General features: G+C 37.1%; 1 long non-coding RNA gene across 2 annotated transcripts in view; it reads left to right on the plus strand.

Moving 5' to 3' along the window:
• LOC310898579 overlaps positions 1 to 17,449 on the plus strand; it is a 43,385-nt gene that overhangs the window by 7,130 nt on the left and 18,806 nt on the right. Inside the window, exon 4 of one of the 2 annotated variants that reach the window (XR_014583446.1) lies at positions 1,952 to 2,601. The exons of the other annotated variant lie outside the window; for it this stretch is intronic. This is a non-coding gene — a long non-coding RNA (uncharacterized lncRNA). Of the gene's footprint in view, positions 1 to 1,951; positions 2,602 to 17,449 lie in introns of those variants that run through there. 2 annotated transcript variants of the gene reach the window in all.

A 17,449-nucleotide genomic window follows, 5' to 3' on the forward strand; every position in this document is an offset into this window, starting at 1 on the left:
AGCTACTATGGTTAGCAATAGCTGTATCTTCCCTGGTAATTTATTATCAGGATCTGTAAGGCAAGTAGCAGCACAGCTCCCAGCGCTCCAGGCACTTGGCAAGCCAGCACTGGCTTCCAGTATAAACTGAATTTCCAAATAGAGAAATAAATTGCATGTTATTCAGTAATATTTAATATTTCATATCTGTTATCATAGGCTTATCATTGTACACAATGCATACATTTTTATCTCCACCATCTTTCTTTCCTTTTGAGGACTATTCCATGATAATGCTATGCTTCGAGTTAGAGCTTGTTTTTGTCATTAGTGTCAGTACGTCACCCGCCTGATGACTAGTGTGTAGATTGTCCCAGAGTGAATAACTGCAGCTTAAGCGCTTTCACCTGTGATAGACATTTTTTCACTAGGCAACTTAGGCTGTGTCTCTGTGATAGTGTAACATGCTCTCTGATTCAAAAAAACATGTTAGACATTGCCGTGACCACACAAAACCCATTCTGACTCATGCAAACCCTGAGATCAATATTAAGTTCTTGTTCCTTGGAAATATCAGGCCAAGTCCTAAGAAAAAAGTCTTAACATTTCAGATTGTTTTGTGCAGATGTAAAAACCAGCAAGGGCTCAAGCGCTAATCATGCTTTGCTCATGTAAAAATCACTAAGGAAAATAGCTGCTGTCCTGCTGTTTCTCACAGACAGATGACTAACTGTTTGCAAACAGCAGGCCCCCTGGCTCCACAGTCCCACTCTCCCCAGCCTTCTGCTGCATGGACCTGCACAAACAGTGATTTACAATTCTTATAAATTCTGTTCTCCAGATACAGGCCATTAAATGAATTTCAAACAACACAACTTCACACCAGTTTCAGTTTACTTTTAATGGGCTTGTTACTTATAAATACTTACATAACTAATACCTTTTTGAAAGACTATGGGGAAAATTTATCATCAATTTACAGCAGAAAAAACGAAGAAATTACTAGTGGTAGGATATTACTTCCCATGAGAATGAGCTCTCAAATAATAAGATAAAAAAATTAAGTGCATATCCTGCCTGAGCCTGATCACAGAATCATATGCCATAATTTAAAGGTATGTCCATACAGCCAAAGAGGTCTTTAAAAGTTTTGAACCTGCCCCAGAACTATGTGGAAGTAGTTCTTGTCAACACCTGATTAGCTATTTTTCATCTCTACTGACTACAGAAAACATTGAGTAGGCATGTGTTGGCAGGCATTAGTAGAATGGAGCACTTTAAAACTATTTGCTGTGCCCTGGTCAGGCTGACTCATTCTAGCAAGGTAGCCTCCCAGTGAAATTCAACAAGGAAATTTCGCATGGAAATAAATGTATATGAGATCTTGGTCCTGTGTCCAAAATGCAGTGAGAAAAATAAATTTTATAAATGTTGTAAAATATTTTTACATCAATATGAGTAAGGTTTTTATTTTTCATCTGCCAAAATCCGTCATTCATAGCTCATATGGAATAAATTTAAGGACCTAGTAAAGCTAGGAGATTGGCCGTGAAATATTTTTCCTCTTTAATTCATATGTTAGAGTCAAAACCATAAAGGAGGCATATAGAACTGTTATAACATGTAGCTCCCAGTAAGCTCAAGCAGCACGGCAGCTGTAAAACTGCAGAAAGCAGACTTCCCTGCGTATAGACAGAGGGAAGACAGACTTCATGTAAAACATTATGAGCAAGTGACTCCCTGAGTCAGAGTCCACAAAAGTTACAGTGATTTGAAACTTAGCCTGTTTCTGAGGCTTGGTTCAGTGTTCAAAATGAATACAAAGGCTAATAGAAAATCCTCAAAAGTTTTCAATACAAATTATTCATTTTCTGTTCCTTATGAAAGGACATTTTTATACCTCAAGTATTTTAACAAGCCTTCTAGAAATAACAGTAAGTCAGCAAACTGCAGTTCTAGTTTTATTTTTTAGGACTTCAATGGAGCTAGAGTTTTCAAACCAACACAAGCAGCTTTCTACCAGAAGGAATCGGAAAATGCAGCTTATCTTTTTGGAAAAATGAAGAGTAATCTGAAGGCACCATGTAGCTGGATTTACACCTTTGTTGTTTCCATCCATAAGAAAAACATGGTTTTTTTCCTTCCTATATGATTTATAGTCAATTCATTGTCTTCATGGATCACTAAAAACTGCAATAGTATTTGGTGTATGTTTTGTTATATCTCAAATACTCTGACAATTTTGAGGATTCATTCTTAGGATGTCAAAATAAATACAGTTTTAGGTAGATTGGTTTTTTTAGTTGTCTTTTTTAAAAAAATCAGTCAGTCCCAAATGGACATAAGTTAAAATTTTACGTTATCTCCACTGCAATGATAATCCATAAGAACCGAGCTTAATATTATCATAAAATAAATCCACTTATTTTTTAAATTTCAAAAATGATTTATCTTCAGAGCCAATTCTGCATTCCCAAATTTCCAGCAATTATTCTGTCCCTTAAGTCCTTAATCAGTTGGATTTAATATTGTAGACATTGTCTGGTAATATTTAATAAACGTGTGTAAGCATTCTATCCATATTTTATTTAATATAAAGGAAAAGAAAAGGCAAAATCATGATGAGCATTCTCTTCACAAAGACGGGGGGGGGGGGGGGGGGGGGACACGACTATTTGCAAGTCTGCAAGTAGAATACCAGATTGTTTTGGAAAGTGTGTTGAAACATATCCACATATATGAGGATAACTGTTGAAGAAATGTACTGGATGACAGGAAGAAAATCAAACACCATTCAGGAAAAATGCAAGCTCCTGAAGGAAATACAAACAAATGAACAGCATCTGAGACTCTCTGTATTTGTTAAGCTCGCTCCCCAAAAAGCATTTAAGGGAATTAGCAGCTATTAAATATAGAGCTGTGCATTATTAATATACTCCTTGGTTAACATTTGGAAGGCATGTTTAAGATAGGATATACATCATAAGTGCTAATTATTCAGTATGATATAAAAACCCTTATCTTTCTGAAAAAAAAAAAAAGAAAAAAAAAAAAAAACATGAACCAAGCAGTGGTTTTAAGAGCAGCAATGTTCCCAGATTATAAACAAAAACGATTCAAAGAAAATGAGTTCGTTCATCAGAGCCTAGCCAAGTTAGTATAAGAGATGCAACTCCAGCTCATGAATCAATCCTGTGAAAATTTGTAGTCTTATGATATTGAATTCTGCACCGGTTCTTAAAAAAAGAGTCAATAAGAATAGAGTGGAAATTAATCATAGTTTATCAATAAACATTTTAGTATTCTTAAGAGAGCTCCTTACTGTTGTGTGAAACCTGCAAACTGGGCTATGTTCCACTTAATTTGGCATCAGATGGAACATTGGAAAAATATGGAAAATTCAAGATTGGCTAAGACTCCAACAGAGACTCTGCATCAGAAGAAACTGTGTATTTCCATGTTTATTACTGTCAACCATGATAGAAAAAAACAAAATTGTCTCTGTGGTTTTAACTTAAAAAATATAAAAATTAAAAATTGAAGCTAACGGTTGGGATATTGAGGTAAAACTCTTGCAAATATAAGAAAACATGCAATAAACATTTTACGAAGGCCTGTAATGTCTACTTCACGTATTTCAAAGAACTCACACGGGCCATGGCCATATGGATGGGGAGGAAAACCTCAAGGAATATAGTAGGCACCATGGAAACTAGTGCATATGAGCATACCAACATACTTGAAAACAAGAAATTATCTGGCTTTGAACTTACAATAAAGCAGAGAAAGTAATAAATATATCTACAAAGAAATGTGCCAGGGTAAATCACTGCTAGTACAAGTTGCATTTGCAGCTCTTTAAAATCAGGAGAGTCAGACAAGTCACAGAATAAACCCATCCCTGTGCATCAGAGCTTCCTCACACACAACTCTCTTTGGTCCTAGCGAGCTAACTGGAGTAAACAGGGCTCTGGGATTTGACTGGGTGTGAATCCTCCCTGTATATTAATGAACAGAAAACCAGCTGGAGGTTTGGGAGATTCTTCTATTACTTGCAAACCAAGAGGATTGGGAAAGCAGAGATCCCTGGCACGGCTATGGCAACAGGGTAAGTGTGACTGACTGAGGAAAGAGACTGAGCAAAGATTAAATTACAGAAAGCTAGGAAAAGGGCATGGGAAAGGCAGGCTGATAATACCCTACCAGGATAACTGGACTCAGACTGCTGTTGAAAAATACAGACAGAAAAGCAAGGCTGTAGGCAAAGCACCGGGCCAACTAAACAAGACTAGCTGTGGAAGGAATTAAGGACATCTGGTGGGAGAAGGGATGAAGTTAAAGATGTGGGAGAGCAGGATCACATTCAGATTAAACTTGCTGAGCAGTTTTGTATTCAGGAGGCCCGAAGCATGAAAGCAATAGGATTTAGATTGGAAGAAAATACTAAACTACTCTGAGCTTCATGGATGGAAACAAATGCAGAGCCCATCCTTTCCAGATTTCATTCTATTCCCAGGGTTGGAAAGAACCTCAAATCCCTGAACTTCACCATTCCTTTGTGGATATAGCACATTTCTCAGAACATTTCTCAGCAACCCAGTACACAATTTTGTAGTGAATGACAACCTAAATCCGAGGACCAATCTTAAATGCTAGTAATTCAGCAGTAATTTACTATTTAGTAGGTTATACAGAAAGGTTATACTGAAAGGGACACTGCAAAAATTGGAGTACAACACCTAAATATTCTCCTCCCTCCCACACTCATGGAATAGACATAGGAATTATGGTACTTCACTTACACGATCACGTATTGTCCCACCTCACTGAATACATAAGCGAAATCAGCAGCTAGTTATTATTTTTCTTTATGCCTGTGAGCTCAACATATTGTTCTATGCATCTACTGCTCTGAAATCAGGGTAATTCATTTTCATTTTCCTTTTTTTTTTTTTTCCTAGAATTATCATCTTTATTTCTCAAAATATTTTTGAGCTTCTCAAAAATATTAATATTTTAAATACCCATGTGAACTTAACAGGTGGATTATTGCTGTTTGATTGTTTTTAACCTTGGGCTAGAAGAGTCAAAAACATCCAATCATTTTACATTTTTTAACTCACTCTTTGCACAGAATTACAGTATATATCCATCCCCCTTTGGAGGAAAAACAACACACTTCCATTTTAGAACTAAGCAGACTCAGAGAAAAATCAGTACAAAGCATTTTATCATTTCTTAGGCAGAACAGAACAAAGTTTTTCAGCCTCTCTCAGTCCTTACTTTACATTACGTTCAAGTGATAGAGTGTGAAGATTATGTCACAGAGGTAGCAACAGAAGATATGGCAAGACACGAGGTGCCACATTTGGCATGTCAAGATAGACTTAGAAAGCAGGATTTGATTGCTTTATGGGACAGGATAAGGAACAAAGGAAAGAGGGATAGGCAGCAATTCTGCTTCAGCAGTTTTTAACCTTGTCAACAGCAAATATGTTCCAGGTGAAGACTTGTACACAACACAACAATAATCCATTAATTCTCTCTCTCTCTTTCTCCTTCAGGTAGGATTTTGAGCAGAACAAGAGTCTAACTCCATATATTTTAAAAATCATCCCAGCTTTAAGGGAACTGAAGATATACCACAAAAAAAAAATCCACTTCAAGCAAAAATCAAAATAGTAGGAACCAATAATCCTGCAGAACTTTCCGTCAGAGTAAGCCTAAATTGAAAAGATACATTAGGAAAGATTAAGACAGACTCATTGATTTCAACAAGCTTTGGATAAATCCAAATAAGGACAATGTGGATAAGATGTAAAGATCTTTAAAAAACAGATAATCCAAACTGAACAAATTAAGTAAAAATTGAGGAATTCAATTCTCAATTTAGAAAGCAAACCTGTGGTAATTTTCAGTTTGAGTTTAGGCTGAATTATTTTTCATGATGGGTACTATCTGATTTTATCTGAGTATCTAGTATATTTTGTCACTGTCTAGATTAACGGTATAAATACAGATTACCTTGCCAGAAAAGTCACTTTAATGAAAATTAAAATTTAAATTCTTAATTGAACCCCAGCATCAAAATCATGTTGTACAAAAGCCAGAAACTTCCCTTGGAAGTATCATAAAACAAATATTTGTATAGTATACTTCCTGTGCTCTTTCTGAGGTGGAAGTCAAGCCAATACCAAAACCTGACAGACATCTCCTCTTGAGTTCACTTGAGTTAGGAACAAGATCTTAAAAAGTGATTCTACATCCTTTCAGGTGAAGGGGTTATTAAATAGAGAGGATGGCTCCTTTTCTTGTAGCTAGGATTAAAGAAGTGTTTCTCTGCAGGGTTCCAAATAGAGTGTCAAATTATTGTTTCTTTGTAAGATTTCTTGTTGGTAATCACCTCACTGTATAAAACTAAATTATCACAGAAAAAAAAAAAAAAAAGTCTTATTATTTTGGTATACAGGGAGCTACAGATAAACGTAAAAAGTACATCACTGTTTGCCCTCCTTACACGAGCATCACTGAATACAGCAACAGGACAGTTCTTAGACACAAACAGAAGTATAGATATCAAGATGTACAATGCAAACAGGAATCAAATATATATCTGCAGATACACTGTGACCAAAAAAAAAAAAAAGAGAGAGAGAGTAAAATGAAATAAAACACAAAACACAAAAAAAAAGCATCACAGGAAAATATTTTGAACCACAAGCAATATATTTATTTTTATAGTCAAAAAATTGAGGCAATGTGCGCCAAGAAAGCACTCTTACTCTCTTTTCTCCTCTTAATGTAGCTACTGGTTCAGGTACCAGATAACATTCAACAAAAGCTTCTCTGCCCACATTATCAATATTGCATATACACAACCCATAATTTTGCTCATTAACATGATATCCCAGCTCTCTGAATCAAAGTCACATTTATGCCTCATTGAATATAATCTTAATTACTGCTAAATACTAGGATGCTATCAACATGTACATAAGCTGCATCTGGTGCAAAATTGGAGGAATTTATTGAGTTTTCATTCAAAATTTTGTGTTTATATTTTAATATTTATATTTCATCAAGGGTTGAAAAGTAGAAACTAATATTTTCCCATATAATTTTTATTAGAATACAAATTATTTTGTATTCTGTGTGACTTATACCAGGTCTGTGGCAGGAGAGGGCTTCAGGGGAATTCAAGTGCTGATGGCTGTGCTAAGAAACTGTGCTGATAAAAGGGACAATAGTCTTTTCTTCACCATAACTCAACCTGGCAAAACAAAGCCAGAGCAAAGCAAAAAAAATAATAATAATAATACTAGAAATGCTACACAGAAGACAACAATGTCGGGAATCATCAATGTTCACAGTCTCTTAAAAGCACTGAGTCTGCATCTTTTACAGCCATGCACTTTCTGTACATCCATAGTCACCACATGAGAAAGAGGAAAATTCTTTTTCACAATTATCATTTAATCTTTGTGCAGGTATTATGACCACCTACTTTATAGTCTGAATAGCTATATATGTAAGCATTTTTGGTGACCAATTGCTTTTCAGTATCACTTTTTCATTACTTCAGTGTCACTATTTCTGTATGTGATTACAATACCTTAATTCAGAACAGTGTAGAATGAACACATAAAAATCGGATGAAATTTAGGTTTGGAAATATGGCTGATGTTTGATCATTAAGGTCTTTTAGCTGGGTGTGTTAAAGTGAAGAAAATAAAATTAAATTCACTACTCCTTTTCCTCACTATGAAAAAATTGACAATACTCGTTTACTCACAGTATTTGTGGCACACCTAATTATTTCAGTGCATTTGGCAAATAAGAAATGCTAGTCAATCTAGATTTTGCATTATAGTCCATTGTTTAATGATGGCTTGGGAAAGAGTATGAAAAATAAAATGGTATGTCAATATCTGCCACTACTTACAAGAAATATTGTTAGAATTGGGGAATTTGAACTTCCTTAAGGTATTATAAATTCTGAGATGGAGATTTTTAACTGCAATATCTGTTGTCTATATGCAAGTACATTTGATTAGACCTATAATCAATAAGTATAAACTGATAATTACCCATTAGGCTAACTGAAATATTAAAAATAAAAGTTGTAATGGAAGACTAATAAAATACATGTAAATATTTATTCACATCATTTATGACCTGCAGACACTTTGCATTCAAATATATGTAGCTAGTGTTAGATACGAACACAGCACATTTACAGGCGGATGCAGTGACCATATGAGTAACAGAATTGTTAGTATAGCTCTATGCAAGTCAAGGGCAAATATGCCACCAGGTCAGAAGGATTTGTCCCTCTGATGAATAGTACAATACTCTGATGTTAGCAACTCACTTCTAAGTAATGACACATTTAATTAAAAGCTGTAGAATAGATAGAAAAAAAATAATTTAGAAAATAACACAGGAAATCAGTATTCTGCCCATGATATGAAAATATAAACAAGTACCTTTCTCCTTATCATTAACCTTCCCATTTTCTTGGGCTCATATTTCATAAAAGAAGTACATGCATGCTGCAAAAAGCAACATCAAAACTGAAAGCATGCATTGGTTATGCCTGCATACTATCCATGAAAACATCTACTGTGTTTATGTAGAGAGTCACATAGGCACACTAATCAAGCTGTCTTCTGTTGTACAACGTTTGTGAGTTTTCCATCTCACTGCTACCAATCAATTACCCACAGCAATGGAAAGAAAGTCTTCCAATTTAAATGCAAGCAGCAGACTAAGCTTCTTCCCATATTACAAGTAAATTGATTCATTAAAAACTTCAGGAAGACCTTTCCTGGGTTTTATACTTAGGCCATCAAAAAGTACATAAGTCTCAAAGGAATTGTCTTTTCCCTCTCCTTATATATATACTCCTGATTCCAAATACTATATTTTTTTATGAGCTTTTGATTTTGAGTCACTGCATTGTCATTGACGTTTTGTTTGACTGCTGAGGGGATGGCCTATGCTGAAGTTCAGCCTTCTTTAACTCCAGAAAACACCCTGTAGTATTGCCACTGACCTAGCCCTCACTCTTCAAATGCTATTCAACAGAATTGCTATGTACCAGTTGAGGCAACAGCTGCTTATCCTGTCTGGCAGCTGCTTCCATAATGCTAAAACAATTATCCAGTTTGTCACTGGATGTAAAAAGCAAGAACATTTGTTGTTGCTTTAACTATTGGATTAAATAGTTCTAAAAATATATATAAAAGTAAAATAAAAAATAAAAATAAAAAGTTAAGTTCTCTAAGCAATGTTGCACTTTCTGCAGAGCCTTGTATACTGACAGCGGAGCTCAGACCTGATAGCCCTCTCTAGAAGATTGCCACCAGTCTGCCAGCAGGGAGTGTGCTCATGATGGCAGGTCAACCAGGTGGTAAAGAAATACTCAAAGTTTTCTGACTGTAGAATAAATCAAAGTACATATGTGCTTACATTGTGCTTTACAGCACAATGGTAAACACGATCGTAAACTCCAGTTTCTAAAAGGACATTCAGAAACTGGAAAAGAAGATGATGGGGAATGTAGCTGAAACTGGAGTCCATTAAAATGACTATTAAAGTAAATTCCAGTAATCACTTCAGTAATCACTTCAATATGTCTTCTTAAGACTTGATGAAATGCACAGGGAGAAAAAAAAAAAAAAAGTTTTATCTTAGTGCTGGCTAAACACTCTTCATCTCAATTTTAAACATAACCAGAGAAGTATAAAATGAAAATGGTACTTGATGGTCCAAAGGTCTTTAGATCCAGACTTCTTTTGAAGTTCTGGGAATTGTAAAGGCACAGAAAAATGGCAGATTTCCCTGAAGTCAGAGGGAGAATATGTTACTTCCTACATTTCAGTTTGGAATCACAACAATTTGTCAAACTGAAGCTGGACAGGAAAAAGAAAATGCTTATGCTGAATGTGGCAAACAGTTGACATCATTATTACATTTGGAAACAAATGCTATTGGAATTTGAATGAGAAGGAGAATGCAAGTTCTCAATTTTATACACCTCATCGGAGCTACACACAGTGCCAGCATCAGCACATTGCCTCTGTACACCATTAGTTTTTATTAATTACGTACTGACATGTGCCCTATGTCATTACCAGATTCAGGCACCATGCCAGCACACAGGGAGACTGATTCAATAGCGACTCAGATGGAGACATTCCCATACACCAAGTCATCACAGATGCATTTATTTGGGAAAGTCTAATAACTGATGGAAAGAACTGCTGGTACAAAGAGAAGAGAGAGGCTGTTTGTGCAGTTGGTAATTCATTCCTCAGAAATCAATAAAGAAAATAATAATAATAATAAAAATAAAAATGAATTTAAATATGTCTGACAATTTGCTATTTGATTTGACTGAAATTGGAAAAAAGTGATTTTTTTCTTCCACCAGAACTAGTGTCTTACAACCACATCCATACTATATGGTAGTGCCACTACAATGATTTGTGCAACAATTTGACACAAAGACATTCCTACAACTTGCATATTTGTCTTCTAGAAACTTTCACTCCTTGTATTATTTTCCTCTATACCATTTTAAAAAATTAATATGGACTCTGTTATAGAAGCCAAAATATTCTGTAGTCACACAGCTTATAATTGTGGTGGTTTTACTCGGGTGGGCGGCCAAGCTCCACCACAATCGCTCTCTCACTCCCCATCCTCAAAGAGGAATGGGAAGAAAATACGATGAAAAGGGCTCAAGGGTTGAGATAAGGACGAGGAGATTGCGCGGTAATTATTGTGACGGGCAAAACAGACTCAGCATAGGGAGATAGTAAGATTTATTGCTAATTACTAACAAGCTAGAGAAGTGAGAAACAAAGGAAAGAAACCAAAAGCACCTTCCCCCCATCCACCCTCTTCCACCTCCTCCCCCTGAGCAGTGCAGGGGAACGGGGGAATGGGGGTTATGGTCAGTCTATAGCGCTGCTTCTCCGCCGCTCCTTCTCGGTCACTCTCGCCCCCTGTGCTGTGGGGTCCCTCCCACGGGATGCAGTCCTTGCTGAACTGATCCGGTGTGGGCTGCCCACAGGCAGCAGCTCTTCAAGAACTGCTCCAGATATGGGTCCGTACCACGGGGTCCATCCCTCAGGAGCAAACTGCTCCAACCTGGGTCCCCCACGGGCAGCAGCTCCTGCCACGTCACCTGCTCCTGCGTGGTCTCCTCTCCACGGGCTACAGGTCTGGCCCAGAATCTGCTCCGGCAGGGGTCCTCCATAAGCCGCAGCTTCCGTCGGTGCAGGTCCACCTGCTCCACCTTGGTCTCCTCCACAGCCTGCAGCGTGGAACCCTGCTCCACCGTGGTACTCCATGGGCTGCAGGGGGACAGCCTGCTTCACCATGGTCCTCACCACAGGCCGCAGGGGACTTCTGCTCCGGTGCCTGGAGCACCTCTCCCCCTCCTTCTTCACTGACCTTGGCGCCTGCAAGGCTGTTCCTCACTCCTCTCACTCTCCCAGCTGCTGTGTGTGGCACAGCATTTTGTTGTTTTTTTTCCCTGTCTTAAATATGCTCTCACAGATGTGCAAAACAACATCACTTATTGGCTCAGCTCTGGTCAGCAGTGGGGCCCTTACCTAACATGGGGCAGCTTCTAGATCCTTCTCACAGAAGCCACCCCTATGGCCCCCTGCTACCAAAACCTTGCCACATAAACCCACTACAATAATGAAGCAAAGAATTAGCTTATAATTCTCAAAGCATCACTGTGCCACAACGTAGTCATTAAAGTTTTGTGGTTTTATTTTAAATCATACCTGTATTCAAATAATTTTGTTGTTACATTATACCTAGTGGTATTGCTGTTTTCTCAGAGGCCAAGACCTCTTGTCTGAAGACAATTCTCATAAGTCCTATAGCTGAAACTGAAAGAGCTCATGCTCTTTCCTTTAGAGCTTTTAGACTTCACAGTAGTACTGTTCTCTTTACATGTGTCTTCCTGTTTCTGTTTCCAAAGAAAAGAGTTAACCTGACTATCTGGAAAAAAATGAATAGTCTTTGGCTTTTTCTCTTGCACAGGGTACTTGGCTCTTTCCTCAGTTTCATTTTCTGCCATAACCTCTAATGAATTTTCTTGGACCAAAAGAGAGTTCAGTTGTTCTGTTAAGTACTCCTACATTTCCAGTAAACTCGTATCTGTTCACCCCTGCACTGAACTTCACTCTTTGTGATTGCCTCTTATCCGCTGCCAGACCCTCTTATCAACTTGAAGATGCTGTAGCTTCCTTCACAGCTCCTTCCTGCCTCTAGACACAGCTTCTGGTGTGATCAGACTCCTCCTGCCCCTTTTGATACTCTCCTTATTAAAAAATCATTTAAACAATGGCAGAAGTCATGCTGACAGTGAAAGATGAAAGAGAAGTATCCGATAGCTGGAAGCAGGGTCAGGCAAGAATTGTTTCTCTAATGCTTTAATTGGGTCCTTCCCCAGCAACCACAAGTCCTCAGTCCTTACCAACACAGCAACCAAAGGAACTCTATGAAAAGTTGTCTTGTATTTATCTGGGAATTATTTTAGCTTTATGAATTACATTTCTAGGTCCTTAGTCTATAGCCTGCATCCCTTACAATAAAACACTGTTTTTATTAAAAACTTAAGCTGTCAAGTCTATTTTTTGATCATTTTTTTCCACTGTTCCTTAGTTATAATAGTGTTCTGTAAACTGTTTTCAAAAAATATTCCACGCCATAGCATAGAAGTGCAAGTATTGGAATAAGTTCTTGTAAAGATGTGGATACTCATAAATTCCTGCAATTTCTTGTAAAGGTAAAATCTGACCAAATGCAGACACCTTCTCAGTACCCTGCAAGTCTTCCATGTGAGATCTGAATGTCATCCTCTCCTGATGATTTCCATGCATATTTCACATCACTTCTTTCAAGCACATTATATATCCATGAGTTATTTCCTAATCACATAATAAGCTTATATTGCTAGGCTGGTTTGAGTATAAAAATGACTTGTATCATTTAAATGACTATATAATTCCAAAAAGTATCCTGGTTGGAAATTACCCCATGAACCTTACACATAAAGGAAATATTTATTCCTCTGATTTTATACCCTGAACAATGGAAAATGTGAAATCCATTGCTATTATTTGATTTGTAATGTGTTTTCTTTACTCTGCTATTTTAAGCTACCACCACATGATGTATAAACTAAAATAAATGCAGTCATCACAACATTAGAATAAAAGCCCAAAAAGTAGTTATGTTTTTGCACTTACAGTATAGAAGGCCTGCAAACTTCACAAGCACACAGCATCTAAGGAGCTACAAAAGTGAAAGTACTACAGAATTTATTTCAAACTTTGTTGCCACACAGTGCCCAGTTTTCTACATAAGATGAAGTCAGCTTGATAAATCATTGTTTGGTACAATATTGCCATTACCTGTTGTTCTTTGAGGATAACTTGACTTCTGTAAAGGGGTCAGGTCAGTTATATTTTGTCTGAAAGTACTTGTACTCAGCAGGCAGAAGACTTTGATTTTGTTTGTCTTTTGTAGTTTCAAAAACAGATGCTTTTTTTCCTGAGCAAAAAAGCTATGGGGCCCTGAGTGTTACTGTTGCTATCTTTACACTACCTTTAATGATCAGCTTGACAGAGCTGCTCTGAGGCTCTATCTATCCATTCTTAATGCTATGTTGTTGTACTTGCTGAATTCTTCTGCTCAGTTTGAATTACTGCAAGTTTGTTCTTAATGCAATTTTAAAAATGCAGCTTTTAACTGAAGATTATTTTTTACACAACATCACTGATGCTTTGTATCCCTTTCTTATCTATTCAGAAGGTTCTGAAAGCTTCCTTGGCATCACTGGGTAACTCTCACTTTAGCCTTTCAGATTCCAGGGGCAGATTTCCTCAACAGCTCCTGCAACTATTTTAATTTCAGCTGAAATGAAACACTGCAAATGGTAATATTTTGCCCTTGAATGAGCCTGTGATGAGTATCACTTATTGTAGGTGGATGATCCCAAACTGAAAATTGCATAGCTTAGGTTAGGCCTGAAGGGAATGCTAAAGGGCAGTACCTTGGCATTTTTTTGTCACGATACTGCCAAATCCAGCATTAAGACTCCTGTTCAGTGTTTTGATTAAAGGAGATTGTACGTTTAGGAGCTTAGGAGTTATTTTGTTAATTTGTTTGGTTTTGCATTCTCTCTGGTCCTTTCAGCCCCAAGTACAGGCACTGTGACTGTGTGCAGACACTGGCAGTGGCCATTACAAAGAGGCACTGCTATTACTTTGTTGTTTGTCTGACAGTGCTGTGGTAACCATTATAGTCACCATGAATTTGTTCTGACCACATTCTGCCACCAGAACTACTATTCCATTTCCTTTCACCTGAGAAATAACTATATTTTATTTCTATTCTTATTTTCTCTCTCTCTCTCTTTCTCTCTCTTTTACTCTCTCTCTCTTAAGAGAAGCAAGGAAGTAGCTTTGTTTTGCTTGGTATTTGAGGAAGATGAAAGACTCTACTCCCAAACCATCAGCACTTCCCTGTCACAGATGTAATCATCATCTCTGCTACTGCTGTTCTCTAGTCTTTTTTGCTCACTCTCTCCTCATATCAAGTTCGCTCCCCACAAACATATTTAACTCTCAGATACCTCCCCAAACTCACCAGAAATAATACTACATGCTCTGCAAAGCTGTCTCAGTTCCCATAACACAGCACTCACAGAAGATCTTATTTACAATACAGCACGAACCAGCAAAAGGTCTTCACTACCTAGTCCCTTCTGCTGCTTGGAACAAAAATGAAAACTTTAGTTATCCAAAAGTAATGAATATGCCCCAATTCTTTTTTACAATTTCATATTTTTAGAATGTGAAAACCTTCAGTCAAGCCTAAATTTTGGTATCCTTCTTAAGACTCACCACCATCACACTGCTTTTGAATGGGCTTCTCATAGATTTTGATCTTTGTCAAACTGGCTAAGCAAATCAGCTCCATGTAAATATTGCTTTGCCTACAGAATATTTTGAGTAGCTCAAGAGACAGGATGAAATTTGGCTAAAAACGAAAACCTATGGAAGAAAGAACAGTTATGGTAGCTGCCAGTGAACTCCTCACTATATCGGCTCTCTCAAAAAGCGAAAGATTCTGAAAGGAGGCTGTTGATTTAGTCTTTAAACTGACATTTCTGTGCAAAGACTATGTTTTTTGTGCAACAGCTAATTATGTACGGAAGAGAAAAAGAGCTAGATGTTCTGCACAGATGAACAGATGTCAGTCATCCTCTTGCACACACTAACTTGTTAAACTCAAAGCACCAGTGATCTGACCACTATTTGAACAGAAGTTTCAGAAACAGAACTACAGACCTCAGCATTTCTTAAGGAGAAAAAGAACTTAAATGCTTTGGGAGAAAGGAAAACCTGCTGGAGAACATAGAGCAAGTATTCCCCCTAATGGACAAACCGCTAACTTTCCACAGACTCCTTTTTTGGCTTAAAATACAAGTCAGTATGATGACAGGGAATCTTGGTGTTCTTTTTGGTGCATAAGGAGTAGTATTAGTCTTACTGGGTAACAGCCCTAGTTAAGGGCTTCTGGAAATAGGAGTTACTAAAATCAAAGGGAATTGACTATAGAATACATGAGAAGGGGGGGGGGGGGGGAATGTGGAATGTTCTAGATGTCACACTCAGAGGAAAAAAAAAGGAGAGAAAAAAGAAAATATATGATGTCTAAATAAAGAATTGACTGTGGCAACGTATTAGGCCTTCTCTCCCAGCTCCTAGTATGTATTACTAAAGTCAGTGGAGAACTTGGTACGATTCCACTTAATATAACCTAAAATGTCCTAATCCTGCACGGAGTAAGGTAAGGGCAAGCCCACACCTGCAGCATGTTCAGTTCTGCAGCCATGTCAGATTGCTACCAGCCTTCTGTTCATCCCAAACAACAGATCTAAAAAACTAGAATCCAGATAAGATGCCCAGAGTTTAAGTTGTAAATCTTATCAAATGGAGAAAAAAAAAATAAAAATCTTTTTTTGTGCATTAGTTTCGTATTCTGTTTACATGTAGCTCTTTGTTTTTAACTCTCTTCTTAATAATATTATTGAAAAGTCATAGCCAAGCCACTGATTGCTTTGGAGAAAAAAACATTTCATACTTCATGTTCACAAGCCATTTGCTAAGGTACTTATGTAAAATGTCTTGAAGACTGTCTATTAAAGTTTTAAACTACATTTCTTGGAACCAATTATACCTACAAAATAATTCCCATTAGTAATATCAGGCTCACGTGTCACCATGTAAGGTCAATTCACATGAGAATGTTAAAAGAACTGCATCTATCAAAGTACCAAAGTAGCGTCAGAATAAAACAGGTTTCTAAACATAGTTCCCTTAAAAAACTGCAAATTTTAGGCACTGTTCATCTTGGTCTTTCACCTAGTACAGTTACAGTCCATTAAGATAGCACAAACTGTGATATGAAGCAAAAATATTGTCCCAGTGCCAAAAAATCTGCTTCATTCAGTAAGGCATCCTTTATGTTTGGGGGAAATAACATTTACTAAACATATATACCTCTTTCTCTGTCATTTCTATGTAGGGAAAAAAAAAAAGAAAAGAAAAAAAAGAAAAAAAGACTTTTTTTTTTCAATTTAAAAACAGCTATTTGAAGGGATTATTTTTTTCTTCCCAAGAATAATAAACTTAATTCCTTTGAATAAGAGAGGAAGGGCAATGGGAAACCAGCTGATATAATGACCATGAGATCATGTCTTATTCACACGTTCAAAAACATGTAAAAGCAATAAAAAACTATGCTTTACTGATCAAAATATAAAAACTATGACTTTAATAACTTACACTGCAAGTATCAAGCTTACTCCTTAAAATCTAATGATATGACTAACAGATGTGCCATTTTCTCCCTAGCCTTACTCTTTACTTTAAAATATAAAAAATATATATATAAACAAAATTTTCCAAGGTTCTCATACTTGGCAGAAACATGCTACTCAGGGTATGTCTTTTCACCAGAATATTAACAACATTTCAAAGGAGTACATATAAACCAGGGCAACTCTTTAGTCTGCATAGCTATGGAAGGACCTGTTTAGTCAGAGATATTAAGAGTCCTAGGAGACACAAATTTATTTGTCTTATTCCCCGCGTACTTGCCATTGATGCCAAGCCTGGCAGACAACAGCTGCTGTTGAATCCCCTAACAGTTCCCTATTAACTGCTTCTGAAGAAAATTATACTTTGACTTTGTTTCTTCCTAGATCAGTTACAGGGATTGATGTAAGCTGCGAAGCCAAACAGATGGAGTTGCAGTAATGGCCACGCAGACAAATCACAGCTAGTGGCACAGTGTGGTGGCCTGTGCACATTTACATTCCACATGCAAAATTTCAACAATGCCTGCAGGCAGGTATTCAGTAATATTTAGA

Source organism: Anser anser (assembly GCF_964211835.1).
Source record: "Anser anser genome assembly, chromosome: 4".
NCBI classification, from domain to species: domain Eukaryota; kingdom Metazoa; phylum Chordata; class Aves; order Anseriformes; family Anatidae; genus Anser; species Anser anser.